Here is a 25,466-nt window from a genome sequence, read left to right on the forward strand (position 1 = left end):
CTTTTGCTCTGAACATGGAGCTTCTCTACTCTCTGTTTTGTACTACATACAGACATACTGTACACATACAGCTTACTTTAACAGCTTCTTTGGCAGAAGTCCCAAAAACTCTACCAATAGATGCTTGGTTGACCATAAATATCTACTGAGAATTCAATTCAATTATTTAGGCATCGGATTGACATTAGCTAAAATGTCATCCACATATTATTATAGATTCTTACAGATTAGTTGTTTGTGAGCACTTTATTTTTGTTATGTTTTAAACATGGGGGATGTTGTTACACTGAGAGGTGAGTTACTGCACAGCCAGATGCTATAAATTCTTTTGTAAGCTGATCAAATTTATATAGCTAAATGTCCATTATATCTAACTTCTCAGTAAGAACATGACTGATGTAGAGCTACATAGGCTTGTTAAAGCAATATATATATATATATATATATATATATATATATATATATATATATATATATATATATATATATATATATATATATATATATTAGGCATTGTTGTGGATAAAAAATGTCATAAAATAAACATAAGGGAGGTCCAGATCCAGATCCAGGTCCAGTAACGGTGAGAGAAGGGACTGACGACGGGCACCGGCACCTAGACATACAGAAGCGGTTTTAGTCAGAAGTGGATAAATTGGTAAAACACTTTAAAGATCTTTATGGGTTATTAGTCGAAATAGTCGAAAGAAGTGTACGAGCTGAGGAGTGCTAAAACACACACACACACACACACATGCTCGTACAGTCAAGGGCGGGCAAGTAGACACAACATACGCACACACTCTCTCTTTCTCATACACACACATGAATAACTTTAATAGAATCTTATAGTAATAGAGAAACTCTATGAAAAACAGAATTGTAGGATATGCAGGACAGTAGAACTGTAATGATATTAAGAAGTTGGAAGTACAGTAAACCGCTTTTCAAGTAGTATAAATATATATAAAATAAGAAATATAGTGCAAATATGAAAATAAATTATAAATGAGAAGTACGGGAAAAAAGGAAAATATAACTTACTCATGATTCAGATGGTGAAGATTCTCGTCTCGCAAGGAAAGCCTTAATTTTTAGAGAACCATGAAGAAAGCCAGTTATAAGGGTGGCTGCCCCCCCCTCGAGATAACGATAAGACCAAGGTCCCTCCCGGTTGTTTAGTCGTCTTGCTTACGTCATTTTTATTACCTAGGGAAATGGGAATCATGGTTTCTGAAGACCTAGGTAAGGGAGAACCCTGGTTTTTGAAGACCTAGGTAAAAGAGAACCCTGGTTTTTGAAAACCTAGGTAAATAGAAACACTGGGTTTTTTATTTCCTGGGTTGTTGGAAATGCCTGAGTTCTGATTTTATGTGTAAAGTAAAACCCCGGGTTTCAATTCTATGGGTAAGTGAAATAGGCCTTTTCTGGAAACCTATGGGTTATCTAGTGTGTAAATACAGTATAAATACTGGAGCTTAAGCTCAGGGTAGGGGGGATCACTTCTGAGAATTCTCATCGGTGTGGATCTCGTGTGGTGGAATGGAACAATAAAGCTGGACCCTTGCTTCTTCTCACTCACGGCTGGTGTATTTTTTCTATCTCCAACTGGTCTCAGAGGTAGATGTGAGTATTGGCTTCTAAGTTGAATTTTAAATGTTTTTGGGTAATAGGCTAAATTCGAGCCAACATTTGGCACCCCAGATGGGACTGGGCTAAGATCTATATGTCTGGAATCTCTCCCGTGGGACTTCGCTCTCTAAGCAACAGACAGGCCGTATAGGAAAAGGCATTGCAGACGCCTGTTATTTCAAAGCTCTGTTTTAGTGGTCTGTTGTTACGATTGAGAAGCCCCGGGGTGGGAAGAAAGACTAAGTGGGTCTCCAAAAGAACCTGGAGTGAGTGAGAAGAGGTAAGAGAAGTATAGATTATAGAATGTACTTTTTTAATTATAATAAAGAAATGGTATATGTGTTGTGTGAGTGAAAGTCCTGCAATACCGCTGGAGGAGGTAGAAAAAAGGTAGAAAAAAGAGAAATAGAGAAATTCTCCAGGGCTGGGATAGAAAGCAGGTGGAAAAATGAGGCCTCAGACCCCAGATACCGGCTACTAGACTAGACTAGCAGTCTAGTGGCGGCTGCATTGGTGGGGACCCCTAATACCGCTGGAAAAGGATTAGATAAAAGATAGATAGATTAGATTCCAGGGCTGGATAGAGAGGGGAATAAATCCTGGGCCCAGGTCCGGGTCGTGCAATACAGCATGCCCGGTGTATGAATGGAATATGTACTAACAAATGTGTGTGGTGTGCTTATAATGTATGTGCTTATAATGTGAGAGCGTGTGAGTTTTGGAGACAGGGAAAATGTATTTATTAGTGCTCTGAACATGAGCTCCATACCTGTATTGGATAAGTGGGATAAGATTTAGAGAAAAGAAAATTTTTCCTTTGGAGAAAGTTGGATTTAATTTGTATGACTGTAAGCTTCATGCATACGGAGCTGGTTTGGAGGTGTTTTATACTTTGAAAACTTCATGTAGTAAAATAAGTGTAATAATGTGGAATACAATGTGTGTATGTGAGCTTGCCTGCGTTGTTGATGGAAAAGGGGGGTGTATGTGTGTGTGTTCCTGTCCGTTCTTATCTGTGCGTCTGTGTGGAAGGACAAGGAAAAAAAAAAGGGGAAAAAGGTAAGACAATTCGGTGTGTGTGAATTCTTCAGAGTGGGCTAGGTAATGCGGAGCATTGTGAGATATCGCGGACTTTGAATATTTCAAATCCTGTACATACGTTCGGTGAGTCGCTAGACTGTGTGTGTGTTATAATTAATTTAATATCAATAACTGCTGTATAAGTGTGTTAAAAATTTTGGGGAGCATGCACGCCAATGGCACATATTTTAGACATCTGTTCGACTGCCCATTGTGTAAAGAAGAATTACTAGACCTGTAATATATAAAAACATATTCCCAGATTGTGTGATCCAGGGAAAAGGGTGGGGAAACAAGTGTGCATTTTCAGGCCCCAGAAGTCACTGTTAAGAAATGAATGAGTCCGACGCTCCAAATGTGAAGGAGAAAGTCCATTTGGACCTTTCATTTATATTCCATTTATATTTATATTTCATTTCATTTATATTTGTAGCATTTTAGTAACTATTGTTATACAACTTGAAGTTAGTAAATTATATTAAAAAAAATTGCGTTCACAATTATGGTAAATAAGTACATAACACTTAAATTCCTTTTAAATAGTGTGGAAAAACTAGTTGGAACAACATTATTTCTCTGAGTAATCAAGTTAAAAACTTGTGTTTATTATACAGATTATTAAATGAGTTTTAATGGAAGACATTTGACTGTAGAGGAAAAGGTGATTTCTCCAACTCAATGTGCTTCATTGGTTGAAATTAACTTAAAGTTGTCATAACTCAAAAATGATGGGTGTTTTGCAAAACTGTCTGTGTGGTTCGCCTAAAAGAGTTTTATGTGTGTTTGTTGTTTGTTTAGTATTATGGTGTTACTGTGCGTGTTCCAAGTTAGGAGGGAGGGTCTCCTTTCGGCCCGGCTCCTCAGTCTCCTGGCATGACACCAGACTGGATTGAGACCGTGTTGCGCAGATTGTACACAGTTCCATGTTTAGATGGGATACGCGGCTGGTCAGAATCATGCGCGCCGGAGCTCCAAATCATTCTTTTCATTTTAATTTGAATTCCGTGTGTTTCCCTGTTTGGAAACTGAATGAAAGTGTTTTGAGTTCCATGGTGACGGTTATCTAAACCAGAGATATTCGTGCGAGAGATTTCTGTTTCTTCCCCTTTTTCCAATCCTTTAGTTATCTCACGCCCTATATTAAAGTCAAAGTGATTCAATATATATATATATATATATATACGTAAATATATTCCTGTAAAAATTAAAATCAACCAGCATGTCTCGATGGTATCAGTCCGGAGAGAACTTTAATAATAGTTTATGTGGTGTGCATTGTGCCACATAGTTTCTTCTGCACAGACATCTTTGCCTGACTAATGATAAAATTGATCAGCTGACATGTGAACCTGTTCGTTTTGAGTGATATTAATAAAAAACCCTGAAAAGTAAAACCGACCCGAGGTAACAGTCTCTGGCTGATCACAATGTGGTCCGTATCAGGCTAGGTCACATCCTCCCTGTTGAGATAATGTTGAGCCTAAACATTTGGTTTTAGAGAGCAGTCTACCTTCATGAACTGACTCGCTAACAAGAGCTGGAGTAACCATAACTAATTTGTGTATCGGTGATTGTTATACGGGTACGTGTCTATACAATATCTTAAGCAGTGTAAATGCGAATTCTTCTGGCGTGTGGTATTTTTATGTGTGTGTGGTCTGGGAATTGCGGTCCATGGCAGCCAGCCATGTTTGTGGGCCGCAGTGAAGGATGGGAAATGTGGTTTGTGATATGAGTAGATTTAACACTACCTCAATATGGTCAAATACAGTTTAAATGAAATGGATAAAATTATAGGGCGAATCTTATGCTTCTTACAATTGTGCATTCAGCCAAGATGATAAATTTTATTAGACTAAGTTAAATACATATTCACATTCCTCGAAAGTGAGCAACATTTAAATGTCATGTATGAAGGATCTGAGTGATATTTTGAGTACAGTATGTTGATACAGTTATAAATTAATAAGAAACAAAATGCATGTACATGCATGTATACCATTTAGACTACAGACTAGTGCTGTACACATAGAACCAAATTCACTAGGTTGTTTTGAATGTAAATTAGTGGGATAAACAGGACTGTAAATGCATATCTAGATCTCAACCTCATTTACTCTATTTTAGTTCTATCTTATTGGGATTATCACTCGTTAGCACAGATGGAATATTAATATGTTCGTGTAGTGTGCACCACAAATTTTCAGACTAAAGGAATTTTGTTTTCCTTTCTCAATATCTTTCTGGTAAATGAAAAACAGGAAGGGATAAGAATGTATCCTTGTCAATTGGGTTTGTACTTTTAAAAATAAATGGACTAGAACTATTTTACAGGGATAACTATACATGAGAGTGGAAAACCCCTTTAAGAGAGGTGTTATTCGTTTGATTAGAGCAGTGGAGATTACTTTAGTAAATTTTTTAAATGATTCGATAGACCAACATTATTTAATCTCTGCAGCAATATTTCCTGATTCACTGTGTTGAGAGCCTCTTCTAAATCAACAGACAGGGAAGTGCAGAGGGAACCGTGACATTGTTTTAAGACTTTCAAAACAACAGTTGTGCTGATATGTTTGTATGACCTTAGACTTCTTGCAGACTGATAACATGTGAACGGTTTACTGAAAAAGCTTTCTACAAGGGACATAGGCGAGGAGGCCGTGTTATTGGATTGTAATGATCTAATATAGTTGGATGTCCCCGATTTAATGTAATAAATAAATAAGAAAACTGATTTCCAAATTTCTGGTATAACCCCATTGTCTAATGAAAGATTAAAATGATAAATTAAAAGAGATTAAATAATAGTTTAGAAATACAGACTCCACACAATCAGGACCTTGTGATGTGTTTATATCGAACTTGAGTGATCTGTAAACATCACAAGTCTTAACACGTTAAAAACCGAACTCCTCATATTGAATTGTTTTTAATAGCTTAATAGCTTCCTGCGTTATTAAAATCAGGGTATAGTAAATCACGATAAATATTCACTGTTTTAAGGACCAGATCTGATGCATAAATTGGACATTTAATGATGGGTTTTGCAGTTGTGTGTTCCCAGTTGTCTGTCTCCAGTTTCCAAGTACTATTGCCCTGTAAACAATATCTTGAAAGGACATGCCCACTTAGTCTAGCATTATTACAGCAAGCTGTGATAACAAAAGCGATAAGTTTTGCGATACAACCAACCCACCCAGTAACCATTATTTATAGTATGATGTATATAGAATATATATATATATATATATATATATATATATATATATATATATATATATATATATATGTATATATATATATATAAGATGTTCCAATTGTAACCTGTAACTGTAATTCCATTCCACATGATATTATTATGGATCAGCGCTTTTTCCAAATGACTGCATGTGAGAGCTCAAGGTCATTATTCCTCTTAACAATTCCTAGATAGGTAGTACACCTGGAAGCGTCTCCTTCGCGGGGCTGTGGGCTCCCCTGTGGTGTACTCCTCTGTGGTCATAGACTCCCTTGCACGCTCCCAAGGCCGTCAGGACATGATTGGGGTCATCCTCCGCCCCATAAAAGCGCAACAAATGTTCCTGGACGTTATCAAGTATGGTCTGCAGTGGATCACTGATTGCTCACTAAAGGACAACACCCTGAGATCCGGGTGGTCTTTGGACAAGCCTGACATTGAATGAACTTATGCTTTGCACCTGAACTATGGCTAGCAAACAATAACAAAGACTGTGTCTTACATGTGACTGAAGGGGTTGGGTGCTGCTGGGGGGGGTCCCGGCTCAGGGGAATGGGGCGCTTACAGGGCTGAAATTTATGTATTGAAAACAATGGATTTGGTGGCACAAGGATTGCCAGGCTGGAGATGCTCTCTTAGTGCAGAGCATTGGGAAAATTGCTCTCTCACACATCGATCTTACGTTTATCACACCAGGTCATTTCTATTTTGAAAGAACATGATATGGGGTTAATGATGTGCCACCCGAACTAAAATTCTTAAACCTGTTAGACTCACCAACTGTAAGTGTTGTAGTGGTGTCATTAATTCTGTGGAGCCAGTCACTGAGAACACTCACGATTGCCCAGCCGAAATTTGTATTTCGTTGAGCTTAAAAGTTTTGGGTCTGAAATTTCGCAAACATTATGAACACCCTGTTCTGCCCAATTGGCTGAATAGAAGTCTATCACTAAAGACCTGGTTAAGGGTAGAATTGTTAAAAAAAATAAATAAAAAAATAATATAAATACTGACGTTCAGGCCCATGGATTGTGTCGTCTGTTTGGAGTTGTTTGAATGCAATGAGGTTCTAGGAAAAAATTGGAACGCCACTTATCGAACAAATAGTTTAATTGAATTCTGACTGCACTTCTTGCTGTATGTATTACAGCTGCCCATGATCTTAGCCTCAGAGGGGGAAGGTAGAGGAATGATCTCTGTACTTGCAGGCAACGATGGAGGGTCACCTGAAGTGTGCTCAAGATTATTTATTATTTTTTTCCTTGACCAGGGATAGGTCTGGCATACCCTGATGTGTGTTGGATACAATTTGTGCTGATACTAAACGTATTTCGGTAGATGCTCTACCTCTTGCACTAATGACCTATCACATGCAGACTAACAGCAATATGTATCTAACACCGCATGAAATGCTTACGGGTCGACCCATGTCTGTGTCTGTTCCTTATGATGGACGGCTGCTGGAGTAATTGCAGATGAATCGAAAAACATATATAAGACCACTAACTATTATGTATGGAGCTATATATTCACAGGAACACAGCTAAGTGCAGTGTTATCAGTGTTATGTGTGAGGCGTCACCGCCTCAACGGGGGGAGGTGTTCGGAGGTGTTCACCCGGAGGTGTTCACCCGGAGGTGGGAGTCCCGGAGCCGCGAGAGAAGGCTGACTACAGGGCAGCAGCGGACTAGAACATGCAACCCCTGGAGGATGCTCAATCCTCCAATGACGAGATGGTGGGGAACACGTGAAGGTCCGGTACAAAGCATCAACGGGGGGTCTGCTCTGTGGCAGACAGGATGAGAAGATGTGAAGATCCATACCCTGGGTGTACGTGCTAGCCTAACCTCTCCCCAAAGGGTGGCTCTCTACAGTACGTAAAGTGCTTGAGCTGAAGACAACCAGCATACAGAGAGATACAGATACTGCATACAACAGACTGTCAAGTATTGTTATAAAATGTTATAAAATGTTTGTGATGTGACGCAATCAGGCACAGAAAAGTATAATGGTGCTGCCGAGCACATAGTGCTGGCCGGGTGGGAATTTTTCCTCATAAGAGGTTTTTTCGCCCACCCCTGACTGCGAAAGACTGGGGTTTGGTTTTTGAGGGGAAGCAAGAATCTGCAGGTCCCGACAAATACAAAACTGTGGGCTGACAGGCCTAGTTGAGAAAGATAGGGACGTGTAGATCAAGTAGTTAGTTACTGTAGTGTACTCATACGTACGGCAATAGTAGTAGTAATGAATGATTAGGGGAACTCGGTTAATCACACTTATAATCGATGTAGGCAAACAAACGTATAATCAAGGTAGTTAGATTTGAAATGAGATATATATACATAGTTGAAAGGAGAAGTAAGTTAAGGGTTAAGAGTTATGGCTAGGTACATCTACACATGTCCGGCGCAAAGTGGATGTAGGGGGGTCCTAAGGCCCATTCTCCAGCTGCCAATCTACTATGAGGCCCCGGGGCGCACAACACTAGCACGTCTCCCACCAGGTCTACAAAACCTCCTCAGCTCCTATTCGGATCGGTGTTGCGTAGAAGTGGTTAATGTAGGGGACCCATTGGATTACGGGGACGACGGGCGGGATTATGGCTTCGTTAGAGTAATCCTCCGACAGCTAGCGGGGGACGGCCATGGGGTGCGGCAGAATCAGTTCCTCCATGCTTAATTAAGGTATTGTATGAGGCTTCATAGCCTCAGAGGGGGAAATGTTGTGGATAAAAAATGTCATAAAATAAACATAAGGGAGGTCCAGATCCAGATCCAGGTCCAGTAACGGTGAGAGAAGGGACTGACGACGGGCACCGGCACCTAGACATACAGAAGCGGTTTTAGTCAGAAGTGGATAAATTGGTAAAACACTTTAAAGATCTTTATGGGTTATTAGTCGAAATAGTCGAAAGAAGTGTACGAGCTGAGGAGTGCTAAAACACACACACACACACACACATGCTCGTACAGTCAAGGGCGGGCAAGTAGACACAACATACGCACACACTCTCTCTTTCTCATACACACACATGAATAACTTTAATAGAATCTTATAGTAATAGAGAAACTCTATGAAAAACAGAATTGTAGGATATGCAGGACAGTAGAACTGTAATGATATTAAGATGTTGGAAGTACAGTAAACCGCTTTTCAAGTAGTATAAATATATATAAAATAAGAAATATAGTGCAAATATGAAAATAAATTATAAATGAGAAGTACGGGAAAAAAGGAAAATATAACTTACTCATGATTCAGATGGTGAAGATTCTCGTCTCGCAAGGAAAGCCTTAATTTTTAGAGAACCATGAAGAAAGCCAGTTATAAGGGTGGCTGCCCCCCCCTCGAGATAACGATAAGACCAAGGTCCCTCCCGGTTGTTTAGTCGTCTTGCTTACGTCATTTTTATTACCTAGGGAAATGGGAATCATGGTTTCTGAAGACCTAGGTAAGGGAGAACCCTGGTTTTTGAAGACCTAGGTAAAAGAGAACCCTGGTTTTTGAAAACCTAGGTAAATAGAAACACTGGGTTTTTGTTTCCTGGGTTGTTGGAAATGCCTGAGTTCTGATTTTATGTGTAAAGTAAAACCCCGGGTTTCAATTCTATGGGTAAGTGAAATAGGCCTTTTCTGGAAACCTATGGGTTATCTAGTGTGTAAATACAGTATAAATACTGGAGCTTAAGCTCAGGGTAGGGGGGATCACTTCTGAGAATTCTCATCGGTGTGGATCTCGTGTGGTGGAATGGAACAATAAAGCTGGACCCTTGCTTCTTCTCACTCACGGCTGGTGTATTTTTTCTATCTCCAACTGGTCTCAGAGGTAGATGTGAGTATTGGCTTCTAAGTTGAATTTTAAATGTTTTTGGGTAATAGGCTAAATTCGAGCCAACAGCATGTTAGCTAAATATCGAGCTTAAGCCTGTTACATTCTTAGCAAGGCATTTATTTTACAGTTAGCTGCTTAGCTGAGATGAAATGTGTGCAGCAATGACCAGAATTATTCCTTCAAACTGCCTGTAAAAACAACCATCTTCTAATGTCATGGAAAGTAGTTCTATAGTATTCACAATGTGACGTTTTAGAAAAAAATAAATCTGGCATGTATTTAAAAATCACTGCTATTTTATTTTATTTTATTTTTTTTGTCATTCATATTTCCACAAGTTACTCCAATTCCACTGTGCTTTATTTCTGGGAATGTACATCAGAGGGAGACATCAGACTGACGTGTCTCACTCAGAGGTCCAGATTGGTTGATCACAGTAGGGATTCCCAATGGTTTAATTACGTATACAAAATCATGAATTCTGTTAAAATGCAGACAGTAAGTGATACAGTCCTGTACAACATAATACTACATACCATGATAAATAATATAATACATTCTAGTAATTTCCCCTTAACTGTGACATAAGCAGTGACATTAACAGTGAGGAGATGTTACCAGTGTAGAAGTGATGAGTCACCATCTTTAAAATTTAGACCAAATTCCAGAGACTTATCACTCTTCATGGAGATACAGCTGGGTGCTGGTGATTCTGATCTCTTTCCCCGGAGTTTACTGCACAACATTATAGACAGTCCTTTAGTCATTTATATACACTCTTTACAGTTCTTAACTAACTTGTTAATTTAACTTAATTTTACTTCATGTTAATTAATTTTACTTAATGTTACAATTAACAGAATCTAACATTTTCGTGCTAAGTGGTGACTGTTAGCTTTTCATTAACAGTAAAATTTAACCAACGTTATTCCTTTCATATATACTCAATAAATCATTTAGATATGAATATTTAATGACTGGGATATGATGACATGGTCGGTTACCTGTTTTTTAAATGTTTTTTGGGGATCTCCATCTTTGAATATTAGTAAAGTTTGTACAAAAACACAACGGAGTCCTGAAGATTCTGATCTCTTCTGTTGGAATGGATCACACTCCTAACACAAAAACAAATGTAGAGTTAAACTTCACAACAATTTTCTCTTTTTGTATCATTTTTAATACTGGTGAGTGTAAAAATGTTATTGACAGGTTCATTAAAATCAGAAGCTCCCCATTCATATATCTGCACTGTCTGGTTATATTACAGTGGTATATAGACATAAATGTTTATCACTGAACACTCAGTGGAACTAAGGAACTGAATTATAAACCAAACATAAACTTCTCTTGAGATAGAGATAATCCACAAGAATAAGCCAAAAATTGGTTGAGTTTCCCATTTAAGGTACTGTAATAACTGAAGCGCATATTAAGCACAATGGACCAATAGTATGGTTTTACTTTTTGCAACCCCAAATTGAATTAATTTTGATTGTAAACTTTTCCAAGTGCAAATATTTTTTAGGTATTTAGTCTTTCACACCCCCACAGACAGGACGAGTCCATGACCATCACCTTCTGTAGAAAAGACACAAATACAGCAAAATAAACATAAACTACATATCCTATAAACATAGTTGGACTTTATTTGACATACTTTAGTAAAAAAAAGCCTCACAAAAGTTTAAACTGCTCAGTTTGTGAGCTTGCCTAATTTGTTGCTCTTTCTTTTAATTAAATATGGTAAATAAACCCTGAGGACTGTGGTTCACGAGTGGGGGCTTCTCGTTTATTGATTTTTAGTTTTGATGCATCTTCTTTTAGATAATTGTTGTAAAACAATAAAAGTTGAACGTTATCTTGATTAAATGTTATGCTTCTGAAATTGTTGATAAATCCCCTCCTAATATAAAACTTCTGCTAATGTAGTGGATGTGTGTGACTTGGCTTAACTGCACCTCCTACACTCCAAGACCCTCCTGCATTGTGTTATCAGTGAATAACAGGAAGTAGAAGACCAGAAACCAGGGCAGGCAACTGTATGGGGACCCCATACTGAAAGGGTCCCCCGATCATTTAAATAATTTTCATCTTAAAATAATGTGCAGCAACATTTCAGCAATCCCCTTTAAGGTTGAAACCCCAATCACATTTGAAGACTCATTTATGCTCCTGCACCACCCCTTCACACTCAAATCGGACAAGCTTTAATTCTCAAAAAATTTATCTGAAAAATGAACTTATCTGGCAGTCAGATGCTCAAGGGAACACAAGAGGTGGAGGAAAAGATGAAACAGGACAGTGGTAAATAATGGACATAATGATGAATGAAATCAGGATAATTAAAGACAAACAAACTGTTACGCTACGGCCAGCAGAGGGCACTGTGGCTCGGCTCCTGACGAGTCACATGACATTGTTTTGGTTCGCTCGCTTCCTGCTCAACATTGAGTGAAGTGACTTTCATTTGCCACAGGTGTTTATGTTTTAAGGTGATTATGTTTGGTATTTAAATGCCGTGGTTACTGAGCACGTCGCTCAGTATTATTGGTTGTATTATTTGTGTCGGTCGTTTCTATGCCTTGAATGATCTCATTGTATACCACGTTTCTCGTTTGCCGGCGAAGACCGCGTTTACTTTGGTTTTGAGTTTAGTGTCTAATAAAGACTTTGATCTGCACCTGCATCCGCCTCCAGTCTACGATACGTTACACAAATGCGCATCAAGTTCAGTTTTATTTCATCTTATTACTTTACGTTAGTTAATATGTTCATTAATAACAGGGAAATAACCTCAAATTTATTCTTTATTTTATCATTATTCGTTTTTCTATATTCATACGATTGTTTTCAAAAAAGTCTTCGAAACACACATCTACTGCGATTCCTCAACAGCAGTAAAATGTAACAACAATATCTCTGGGTAACTTAAAGACATAATAACAACCAAATCTGTCAGAAGGGCCCCATGCATTTATTGTGCCTGGGCACACACATAATCTAGGTTTGCCTCTTCCAGAAATACTCCGACATACAGGATTTATTCTTTCTCTTTCTGTATATAAAATGAGAGTGGCAAATACACAGCATAGAAAGAATTCTCTGTCTCTGTCTGTCTGTCTCTCTCTCTCTCTCTCTCTCTCTCTCTCTCTCAAACTCTCTCTCACACACACTGCTATCCTCAGAACTTTTACCATGAACTCAGCATTATATAAAAATACATCCTTTGGAATCAGATTAAATAACATGTAATATAGCAATATTTAAAAATACTATGTTTTAAATGTCAAATATAATATAACGTATAAATATACTATACAATAAATCACATCCTTTGGTTTCTAAAATGGATTTTACACAATACATTGTTGTATTCACTTGAGAGAATTTTCTCCTCCATAAAGAAACTGCTGTACATGATAAAACTCTCCCATTCACTCTGTACTAGTCAAAAAACTAAAGATATCTTTCTTAAAATACTATTGTGCATCACAACTGAGTGTCTGAATGTAGAAAAGGTGCTTTAAACTATTTTAAACCGTTTAATTCGAAGAGCACAGAAAAATACATACCTATCCTCAGAGCTTCTACCTTCAACTTTAGGGGAACTGATACATAAAATATGACTAATAAATGAAGCTCCGCCTCCATGAGCTCACAGTTGTGTTGTGACTGGCCAGAATTGAGTTCTATTAGAGCCTGGCTCCTTTACTATCACGGATGTTTTCTCTGAAACGCTTGGTCTTAGGCTTTGTTTTTTCCCACTAAATTTGAAACTGCTTTAGTTCCCTTTCAAAGGGAACTTCGACATTGCATTTAGCATAACAGTATGGGGAGCGCCTTTGACAGGTTTCGCGAGGCAAAACAGCAAATAGCGGCGCTCAGCCAGTTCCTTCCCTGTCGTGTTGAGTTCGCCTGGGCATCCACTCATGGCCAGCGCTAGTGCGAGGGAGGCACAGAACGCGAGTGTGAGCCCGCAGAGAGCTAGGGGGACCGGGCAGCCACAGCCTCAGCCTGCTAAGAGGCTTGATCTAAGAATGATCATAAAAGCAAAGCAGGCAAGGAAGGAACGGTCCTGATGGGCCACGGAGGGACGAATCAGGGGATGTAAGATTGTAAGGGCAGATAGCCCCCAGTGCTACTGTAGATCCTGCCCTGGCTAAGGCCACGTTTTCAGCCTTCTCTGGTCAGCAAGCTGTCACAGGGCGACGGAAATATGATGCTTCCCCTCGAACGGAATGTGGAAAAGCTAACATCACTGAAAGACCATTTGGCAGCGTGGAAACTACTGCCAAATGTGTCTCCATGGGTTCTGTCTACCATAGAAAAGGGTCACCGGGTCCAGTTCAGTGCTCGACACCCCCCCCCCCCCCCCGCTCCCTTTTGGACAAAGGGACCATAGAACATGTACCCCGTTCCTTAAGGGAGGGAGGTTTTCACAGCTGTTATTTCCTGGTCCGCAAAAAAGATGGGAGTATGCGGCCAATTTTAGATCTGCATCATATGAACTGTACTCTTCGGACATACAGGTTCAAGATTCTGACGCTGAAACTTATCGTGCCACAGATTCAGTTCGAGGACTGGTTTTTGACGACAGATCTGAAAGATGCATATTTCCACATAGGAATATTGCCCAGTCAATGGAAGTTCCTGAGGTTTGCGTTTGGAGACAACACATACCAATTTTGGGTTCTTCCCTTCAGGCTAGCTTTATCCCCTCGAACCTTCACAAAGTGCATGGATGCTGCTCTGTCTCCCTTGCGACACCAGGGCATACGTGTACTAAACTACCTGGATGACTGGTTAATTCTAGCGCGATCCAGGGAACAGGCGGTTCAACTTCGAGATGCTGTTCTCGCCCACATTAGAAGCTTAGGGCTTAGGTTGAACCTCAAGAAATGTATGCTTTCTCCAGGGCAGAGGACAACTTTTCTAGGGGTTATATGGGATTCTACTACAATGAGGGTGTTTCTATCCCCAACACGCGTAGGATCGATCCTATCATCTTTGAGCAAGGTAAAGCTAGATCTGGGCATCTCCTCCAGTCCCTACGAGAGACTGTTGGGCCTAATGGCAGCAGCAGCCAACGTCATATCATTGGGCCTATTGCACATGAGACTGTTTCAGTGGTGGCTGAAAAGTTGGGGGTTTTATCTGAGGATGAAACCTCTGGCTGGGGTGCAGTCTTAAATAGCTGTCCAGCTCACGGTCTTTGGAGCGGCCCTCATCTGGAGTGGCAAATAAATTACCTAGAGATGTGGGCCGTATTCCAAGCACTGAAATTCTTTCTTCCTCAGTTGAGAGGTCACCATGTGCTAGTTGTGGCAGACAACACAGTGGCGGGCAGCCAGAATGTAGGGGCAGACATCCTGTAGAGGCAGGGGCTGAGGCCTGGGGGTTGGAGGCTCCATCCACAAGTGGTGGAGTCCATATGGCGGAGGTTCGGACAAGCGGAAGTGGATGTGTTCGCCTCCGAGGAGACAACACACTGCCCACACTGTGGTTCGGCCTCACTCCTCCTGCACCATTGGAGCACACGTGGCCAAGGTCACATCTATATGCTTTTCCCCCGATTGCTCTGCTCCCACAAGTTCTAGCGAGAGTTTGCCAAGACCGTCTACGTCTGCTGCTAGTAGCACCTTATTGGCCAGCTTGAATATGGTTCTCGGAGATAATTTCCCTGCTGAGGGCTGATTTATCACCCTTGGCCAGAACTATGGAAACTGTGGGTCTGGCCCCTGAGGGGCACCAGCTCATAGATTCTGGTCTCAAAACTGAGGTTGTAGAGACCATGTTAAACGCTAGAGCACCATCCACAAGAAAATTGTATGCGCTCAAGTGGCGGCTTTTTGTCTTGTGGTGTGAGGAACGTCAGCTAGACCCAGCGAACTGTGCAATAGTTACAGTCCTGGAGTTCTTACAAGAATGTTTTTCAGCAGGGTTGGCTCCTTCTACAATCAGGGTTTACGTGGCCGCCGTTTCGGCCAGCCACGCCCCTGTTGATGGAGCCTCTGTGGGGCAACATCCTCTAATGTTGAGGTTCATGCATGGTGTCAGATGGCTGAGGCCCATCTGCAGGCCACGTATACTTTCCTGGGACCTTTCTGTGGACTTAGAAGGTCTGTCAGGGGCCCCATTTGAGCCCTTAGAGTCAGCCTATGAGAAGCTTTTGACTCTAAAGGTAGCTCTTCTGCTGGCCCTGACATCTCTCAAGCAAATGGGAGATCTTCAAGCTCTCTCTGTTGCCCCTGGGCTTGTCCTGTCTTGACTTTGCCCCTGGATTACCCAAGGCCGTCCTGTATCCTAGGCCAGATTATATTCCTAAAGTGCCTACATCGGCTGCCCACCCTGTAGTGTTTCAGGCTTTTTGCCCTCCTCCTTTCCTCACACCAGAACAAGAGAGGATGCACCTGCTGTATCCAGTAAGGGCCCTTTGTGCTTGCGTCCACCACTTTGGCCAGTAGCATAAGTTGGAGCAGCTGCTGGTCTGCTTCGGCGGCGACAGTAAAGGTGATGCTGTGTCAAAGCAGCGCATCTCTAATTGGATAGTGGAAGCAATCTCTATGGCTTACGAGACACGTGGTCTCACCACGCCTCTGGGCATAATAGCTCATTCCACTAGGGCGGTCGCTTCCTCGAAGCCTTTGTTCAAAGGGGTATCCTTGCAGGATATGTGTGCTGCTGCAGGATGGTCTATGCCACACACATTCATTCATCATGATAGCCTGAATATTCATTCCACCTTGGGCTCGAGTGTCTTGCAGTGACCTTTGTCTTGGGTCTTTTTGAACAGGCTGTACCCTCGGTATGACGGAGTGGGTATTCCCGTTCCCAAACTATTATGCTAAATGCAGCGTCGAAGTTCCCTTTGAAACCGAACGTCGGGGTTACGCATGTAACCCTGTTCCCTGAGAAGGGAACGAGACGTTGCATAGCTTTGTCATACCAGGGCAGGCCTGTGCATTGCGTCTTCGCTTCAGATAATAGAGGCTGGCGGCGTGGTTCACAGGTGCCATATATATATATCATGTGACGCGCTAAATTGCCACGTCCCCTGATCATAGCAGGCCTATAAGTAGAGGCATGATTTTACACAAGCTTCAGATACCGGTCACACGCGCAAGGGTGCTTCCCATACTATTATGCTAAATGCAACCTCTCATTCCTTTCTCAGGGAACAGGGTTACATGCGTAACCCCGACGCTTCTCTGTTCTCTGTTTTGTACTTAATATAGAAAGAATCTCTGTTTTCTTTAGCATCTTCTCCAGTGGAAGACCCAGAAACTCCACTACATAATTTTTTTTATAGTCCTCTGGTGTGAATTGCTGCTGCACATGCATATATATATATATATATATATATATATATATATATATATATATATATATATATAATATTGGTTGATCACAGTAGGGATTCCCAATAGTTGAATTATGCACTGGTGTATTGCATGCTGGGTATTGTACTGATCGGGTGAAAACTGTGGCAGTGGAGACGTGGTCATGCATTGGCTGTGGATGGAAAGGAGGAGGGGGAACCAGCAGGTAAAGAGTGATGATTCTCACCTTTGCCTTGATACCGATAGACTACTTGTGTGTGTTTCTCTGGAATTTTGTATTACAGCCATAAACGTTTTATATATCACATGTCTGTGTAATTGCACTTCATGTATAACAGAAGTTTTGTGGAAACACGTAAAGAAAAAAATCTTCAAACAAGTTAAAATAAAAGATTGTAGATGTGAGTGTGTATTGCTAAGGTTTATGTAAATAAAAACACTTTCACATGATTTCCAAATATCCAAGATAAAACCAGCATTACCGTGGTAATAATAAATCATAATTTCAATGAACCTTTTAATTTTTTAAAGATACTAAGTCATAACGTCAGTGTTTTTTCCTCAAAAGAAATCAGCTGGCTTCCATAATTTCAGCCTTATACATTACAGCCTTATACATTTGTTTATGCAATTTGTTCTCTAATTTATCTATTTATCTATTTATCTATTTGCAATAACTCCACACAGTATCACATTAAATTCAAAACATCCCAAAGTAGATATTTGTCAAAGTGTTTTCAGTTTCTCTCGTTCTAACACTGTAACAGTAGAACAGTTATATTCAGCTTTACTTACGTTGCTTTTCTGGATGCTGCAATCACAGGCACCATCTTCAGAAGAACAGTTTCTGTTATCTTATCTGAACTGAAATATTTATTCAGGTCAAATTCTTCCAGCTCCTCTGCTGATGTCAGTAACATAAACACCAAAGCAGACCACTGTGAAGAAGAGAGTTCACTTTGTTTTCCAGATTTCAGATAGTGTTGGATTTCCTCCACTAGAGAATTATCACCCAGTTCATTCAGACAGTGGAACAGATTGATGGATTTCTCTGTAGGAAGATCTTCACTCATCTTCTCCTTAATGTACTGAACTGCTTTCTCTATGCTCTGGGAGCTACTTCCTGTCTGTGCTACTAAGTCCTGTAAGAGTTTCTCATTGGACTTCAGTGAGAGACCCAGAAGAAATCGAAGGAAAAGATCCAGATGTCCAGTCTGACTTTGTAAAGCCTGATCTACAGCACTCTTGTGTACATTTGAGATCCACCATTCAGAGGACTGAGTATGATTAAGAACATTTCTCTTTTCCATCATGAATGTCAGGTGCACATACAGAGCTGCGAGGTGCTCCTGAATGCTCAGATGAACAAAGCAGTACACTTTACTCTGGTGAAGCCCAAACTCCTCTCTGAAGATCTGCGTACACACACCTGAGTACACTGCTGCTTCTCTCACATCAACGCCACACTCTCTCAGGTCTTCCTCATAGAAGATCAGGTTCCCTTTCATCAGCTGCTGAAAAGCCAGTTTTCCCAGTTTAAGAAGCATTTCTTCATCACTCTCCTGCTTCTTTGAGTACTTTTCTCCTATGATGTTTGTCTGACTGATAAGGAAGTGTGTGTACATTTGAGTCAGCGTTTTAGGGATCTCTCCACTCTCTGCTTCACCCAACATTCTCTCTAGAACAGTGGCTGAAATCCAGCAGAAGATTGGGATGTGGCACATGATGTAGAGGCTTCTTAATGACTTCAGGTGTGTGATGATGTTATTGGCCAGGCTCTGATCACTGATTCTCTTCCTGAAGTACTCCTCCTTCTGTGGGTCATTGAACCCTCGTACCTCTGTGACTCAATGGACACACTCAGAGGGGATTTGATCAGCTGCTGCTGGTCGAGAGGTGATCCAGATGAGAGCAGAGGGAAGCATATTCTCTTTGATCAGGTTTATCAGCAGCACATGCACTGATGCTGATTCAGTTACATCACACACTCTCACTGTGTTCTGAAAATCTAGAGGAAAACAACACTCGTCCAATCCGTCAAAAATGAACAGAACCTTTTCCAAACTGGACATTTCTGTTTCTTTTGTTTCATTAAAACAGACATGAAGGAGCTCCATCAGACTCAGTTTCTGGTCCTTCATCAGATTCAGCTCTCTGAAAGGAAGTGGAAATATGAGGTGGATGTCCTGATTTGCTTTCCCTTCAGCCCAGTCCAGAATGAACTTCTGCACAGAGACTGTTTTTCCGATGCCAGCGACTCCCTTTGTCAGCACAGTTCTGATGGGTTTGTCTTGTTCAGATAAGGGTTTAAAGATGTCGTTGCATTTGATTGGTGTTTCCTCTGTTGTTGTTCTCCTGGATGCTGCCTCGATCTGTCTCACCTCATGTTCTTTATTGACTACTCCACTGTCTCCCTCTGTGATGTAGAGCTCTGTGTAGATCTCATTCAGGAGTGTTTGGTTTCCCAGGTTTATTATCACTCCATTCAAACACTCAAACTTCTTCATCAGGTTTAATTTGAACTTTTTCTGGAATTCATTCACAGAAGCAGATTCTGGGTCGTGCCTGTGAGATGGTGAAGTAGGAAGATGAGGTGAGATATGGGGTCCAACTAATATCTATACTCTAATCACTCTGTAGTTAATAACAGCAGAGAGGTTTATAATACCAGTGTGTCAGTGTCACAGTCATGTTGTTGGTTCTGATCTTACCCTGTATCTGTGATGATGTTCTTTTCTATTCTGTCTCCTGCTCTCTGTAGAACACTGTGAACAAAAACTGTAGCTGTTAAAGAAGATAACTTCCATCACTTACACACTATTATCTAAACCTTTACCTTAAATTTGCTACAATAATTATTTTTAAGTGCATTAACATTCAGAAAACACAGTGCTAATCTGGCCCTGTTTTAATTCTAGGTATTCTAGGTTATTTCCTGTAGGCTGTTAATGATGTAACAAATCAATTTGAATGAACATGTAATGTTTTCTAAATAGAGATAAATACAGACTCAATTTTGTATAAAAACTTATTTTGGAAGACGTTTTTCAGAACCACAGACTCCATAGCCAGGACAATGATGATGTTAACGTGCACAGTGCGTGTCTGTTATTCTCTGTCCCATACCACCGATTTAGATTCTGATTCTCTGCTTTTTTTTTTATGAAACTGGTTTGATTTTATTGACTATTATTATTCTCACCACTGTGTAGACTTATTGTTTGTTTTCCTTTGTTATTTTAAGTCATATTGTATTAAATAACTGTCAGTTTTTTTAAGTTATATTGTTTTTAGTGCCGTTAGGATTTCGATGTGGTGGTGCCATTTTATATATTTTTGACTATTGTTTTTATTTCTGTGCTCCACCTGGAATAACCTGCATCGTGCAATGCGGAATCAACGCCTCGGTTCGGCTGCGTGTGTGGATTGTATGACTTTGTGCTCACAGTGCGCTACGGAGTTTCAACGCCTTGGCCTTGTGAGTGTGCACTCAATGACCATGGCCCTAAGGTACACTACACGCCAGCTTTTAAATTTAAAACAGAGCTCTTATTGCCTAGCCAGAGACCCTTACAGAATCAGTCAAGACACTGGATTGCTACGTCCTAAACAATATATCCATCGTCTCATCCTCTCCTGACATCTTTGTCCCTACCTGTCGACGTAAGACCAACAAACTGCTCCATACTGGTGTTGATCACAGTAATTTAATATCATTTCCCCATGTGGAAATTAAACCACTGTCGTCTCCGCTTCAGAGACAGGCTTATGCCACATTATTCAATGCGCAGTCCGTGAATAACAAGGTGCTGCTTTTATCTGACTTTCTTACAGATAAAAAGCTGGACTTGTTGTTTTTAACTGAAACCTGGCATAAAGAAAATGATGGGCTCCTGTTTAGCCAGATCTCTCCAGCGGGATTTGGAGTATTAGATCTCCCGAGGTTATCTGGCAGAGGCGGAGGCATTATTCATATATTCATATACCATATCACACACACACACACACACACACACACACCCCTCAAGGCTGTAGTAGATGAGTTTTCCTGTTCGGTGTGATGTTTAATGACCCCGACAACGACTGTAGTCCCATTTAGCCAATTTTTTTTTTTTTTTTTTTTAAATCAGTTAACAACGTTCAGATGTTACATATACTTACAAACATCAACAATATAATAAAATCATTTGTACACTGTGGGAGCTTAGCACATTTCTATATAATAATATTAATACAAATTATCAGAATTTTAATTGCCTTTTGTTTCATAGAAAATCGAACTGAGTCAATATAACGTTCCATTTCTATTTTAAAACGACATAAAGCAGGGTTTGTTTTTTTTGCAGGAAAATGTACATTTGTGAAAATGGAATTTTGCCACTAAAGAAATAAGATTTATCATATAAACATTATTTCTTTGATATTCCAAGAGATCAAACAACAAATGTTTCCATAACAAAACAAACTCATCAACAGTCTTCACAACAAATTCACAAATATTTTGCCAAAAAGGCCTAACAAATGGGCCATGCCAAAACAAATGAACCACAGTTTAAGGACAACTGTCACAAAAGGAGCAACTTGCATCAATATCATCTTTAAAGTTTTATAAAATAATGTTTCACTGGGTTGATCCTGTATATAAGTTTGAATGATACTTCCTTAACTTCCAAACAATATTGTCTGTAGAACAATTTCAATATGAATATACATAAGGCAAAAATATAATATCTCTTTGAAATAAAACACTTATGGATCTGTTATGGGAGTGAAAGGAGAACAATATTTTACCAACATATTTATTATTAAATAGTACTTATAACTTACTAAATAAATTATATTAGGCAGGGACCATTGTTGAATCTGACGTTTACACAGCATACACATTTCAAGAGATATTTCATCAAAATATGTTGCATAGTCCATATTGTAATGGGCCAAAAACTCATTAAAAGTGAGAAAAATCTATTTAAATAAATAATTTATCCACCAACATAATGCCGGTCATGTAAGGCGAACGCAGGACATTACTTCACATCATACAAAGTTCCACAAAGGTATAAATACTTAAACTAATCAAAGGGGGAAACAGAAACAGCTGTGGACAATGATGACACATGAGGGACACAACCAATCACAATACATTGGTGGAGAAAGGACAGAAACCAAAACAAAAAACACACACGTGGTAACGTAAACAAAGCAAAAGTAAAAAATAGCGCTTATTTTTTGTTAGCTATTATTATGGGTCATTAGATCTAGAATTTTGGCTGCTCTAAATCACACACAGAGATAAAGTAGTTCAATAATATTACAATTATTTGTATGAATTATAATAAACAGTTATTAGACAGAGAGAAATAGAGAGAGAGAGAGAGAGATGGTATGTGTGTGAATTTACCTGTTTAGGACATATTTACAATAACTGTGTCACTCTGTATGCAACTGTAACTGTATGTAACTAGGGTTACAATTGTTTATTGGCAGTGCATTAATTTAGAACGGTGATTAAACTGACTGGAACTATCTGTGCATTCAACGTAGGGGTGGGCGATCTTCCCAAAAAAATCATATCACGATCTTCACAACACACCGTCATGATCCACAATCTGAATTGTGATCTTCTTCCCAATTTTGAGATGTATTATGGAGAATAACCAGACCGGAACAAGCCTATGGACTTATCTATTTGCACAATTTAAAACACAATATTGCATTAATCTTTAATTTTATTTTAAAAGTTGAACCTTAACTTTTATTGAGTTAAACTTCATTTTAAATATTATGAATGAATGAATGAATGAATGAATGAATGAATGCCTTTTTATTGTCACTATACACATGTACAATGAAATTAAGAGACACTCCTTTTTGTTCTGTGCCAACATATACATAAAATAAACAAGAAGAATAAACAAGATAAACAAGATAAATAAACAAGATACATAAACAGATAAATAAACAAGATAAATAAACAAGATAAGATATTGGGGCGGGGGGGGGGGGGGGTACTATGAAATGCAGAGTTTTGAGACACTATATACATATGCTGTGAAATCAGTACATGTATGTGTTTAGAATGGTAATAGCTTTTGGGGAAAAAAAACTATTCTTAAATCTATTAGTCCTTGTTTTGATGCACCTGTAACGTCTCCCTGAGGGCAACAGATTGAACAGATCAAAGCCAGGGTGAGAACTGTCCTTAATGATGGTTTTTCCTCTGCTGAGGCAACGGGAAGTGTAAATATCCATCAGGGAGGGGAGAGGACAGCCAATGATCTTCTGTGCTGCTCTTATTACTCTCTGAAGCCTCTCCCTGTCTGCCACGGTGCAGCTACCGTACCACACCTTGATACAGTATGTCAGCAGGCTCTCGACGGACAAGCAGTAGAAGATCAGCAGCAGATTGGGGTCCAGATTGTACTTCCTGAGAACCCTCAGGAAGTGTAGCCGCGTTTGAGCCAGGAGATGTCATCAGAGATAAGGACACCAAGAAACCGGAAGGTGCGGACCCTCTCCACACACTCACCATTTATGAAAAGGGGGGCTAGCTCAGTGTTGTGTTTCCTGAAGTCTAAAATGATCTCCTTGGTTTTATTAGTGTTTAGAGCCAGATTGTTCTTTGAACACCAGGCTGCCAAGTTCAGGACTTCCTCTCTGTAGGCTACCTCATCTCCTTTTGAGATCAGTCTGACCACTGTGGTGTCGTCAGCAAACTTGACGATAAGATTATTATCGTGGACCGGACTACAGTCGTATGTGTAGAGACAGTACAGGAGGGGGCTCAGCACACAGCCCTGTGGAGAACCTGTGCTCAACGTGCGAGTGGAGGAGAGGTGGGGTCCGAGTCTCACTGTCTGAGACCGGTTGGTGAGAAAGTCCTTTATCCAGGCACATGTGAGGGGGGGAGGCCAAGAGTGACCAATTTGGTGATGAGAATATCCGGAATGATTGTAATAAAAGCCGAACTGTAATCCACAAAAAGCATCCGGACGTAGCTCTGTTGCTGCTCTAGATGTCTCAACACGGAGTGGACAGCTACGGCGATAGCATCCTCTGTGGATCTGTTTGCGCGATATGCAAACTGATAAGGATCGAAGTCTGGGGGGAGGTAGTCCTTGATGTGCTGAAGAACCAATCTCTCAAAGCACTTCATGATAACTGGAGTGAGGGCCACAGGACGATAATCATTTAGGCTAGTGCTGGGAGACTTCTTTGGCACTGGAATGATTGTGGCTGATTTTAGGCAGGACGGGATGACTGCTTGGGTCAGGGAGAGATTGAAGATTCTGGTAAAGATGTGGGCAAGCTGGTGGGCACACGATCTGAGCACCTTACCAGGTACTCCGTCTGGGCCAGCATCCTTCCTGTGGTTCACTGCCAGAAACATCCATCTAAAATCATGTTCCCTCACAGTAAGTAGAGTGGTGCAGGAACCAGGAGGGGATGGAGGCAGGGCTGGACTGGTGCGGGAGCCAGATGAGGGTGGAGGTAAGGCTGGAGCAGATGAGTGCTGTTGTTGTGATGTTTCAAAGTGAGCAAAGAAGCAATTTAGCTCTTCTGCCAGCATCGCACTCAGGTCTCCTGTTGTCGCATCACGGCCTCTGTAGTTTGTGATGTCTTGTATGCCCTGCCACACCTCCCGTTTATTTTTACTGGACAGGTGGGACTCTATGCTCCTCTTATGGTCCGCCTTAGCTTCCTTAATATCACCTTTCAGGTTGGCACGAGCGGCTCTATAGAGAGCTCTATTACCAGACCTGAAGGCAGCGTCACGGGCTCTGAGGAGTGTGCGGACCTGTTTGGTCATCCAAGGTTTCTGGTTTTGGAAAACCCAAATGTTTTTGTCCACAGTCACATTTCCGATACAGAACCTGATATAGTCCAGTACCGTTCCTGTTAATGTTTCTAGCTCTTGATGTTCAAATAAATCCCAGTCTGTCTGTTCGAAGCAGTCCTGTAGTTTGGAGAATGCATTGTCAGGCCAGGTGGTAACAATCTTTATAGTGGTCATGACACTGCGTCTGAGGGGGGTGTGGGCAGGGGAGAGCAGGAGGGAGAGATGGTCTGATTGGCCGAGGTGGGGGAAAGGAATGGCTCTATACGCACGCTTAATGTTGGAGTAAACATGATCCAGAGTGTTCTCCCCTCTAGTAAAACACTTAACATGTTGATAAAATTTTGGGAGTACAGTCTTCAAGTTCGCCTTATTAAAATCTCCTGCAATTATGTGAACACCGTCGGGGTGAGCCCGCTGCTGTTCGTTTATGGTGTTCAACAGGAGAGAGAGCGCCGTGTTCACATTGGCGTCGGGTGGAATATACACAGCCGTGATAATC

At 40.5% G+C, this 25,466-nt stretch overlaps 1 non-coding gene and 1 pseudogene across 1 annotated transcript in view; both read right to left on the reverse strand.

Moving 5' to 3' along the window:
* Positions 1–17,918: 17,918 nt before the first annotated feature.
* Positions 17,919–19,687, reverse strand: LOC128635457 (NLR family CARD domain-containing protein 3-like; annotated as a pseudogene).
* Positions 19,688–19,837: 150 nt separating this feature from the next.
* LOC108280083 (uncharacterized) overlaps positions 19,838–25,466 on the reverse strand; it is a 43,258-nt gene continuing 37,629 nt past the window's right edge. Inside the window, exon 3 of the transcript XR_008398374.1 lies at positions 19,838–19,892. This is a non-coding gene — a transcript (uncharacterized LOC108280083). The remainder of the gene's footprint in view (positions 19,893–25,466) is intronic.

The sequence above is a fragment of the Ictalurus punctatus genome, chromosome 19 (genome assembly GCF_001660625.3).
Source record: "Ictalurus punctatus breed USDA103 chromosome 19, Coco_2.0, whole genome shotgun sequence".
Taxonomy (NCBI): Eukaryota; Metazoa; Chordata; class Actinopteri; order Siluriformes; family Ictaluridae; genus Ictalurus; species Ictalurus punctatus.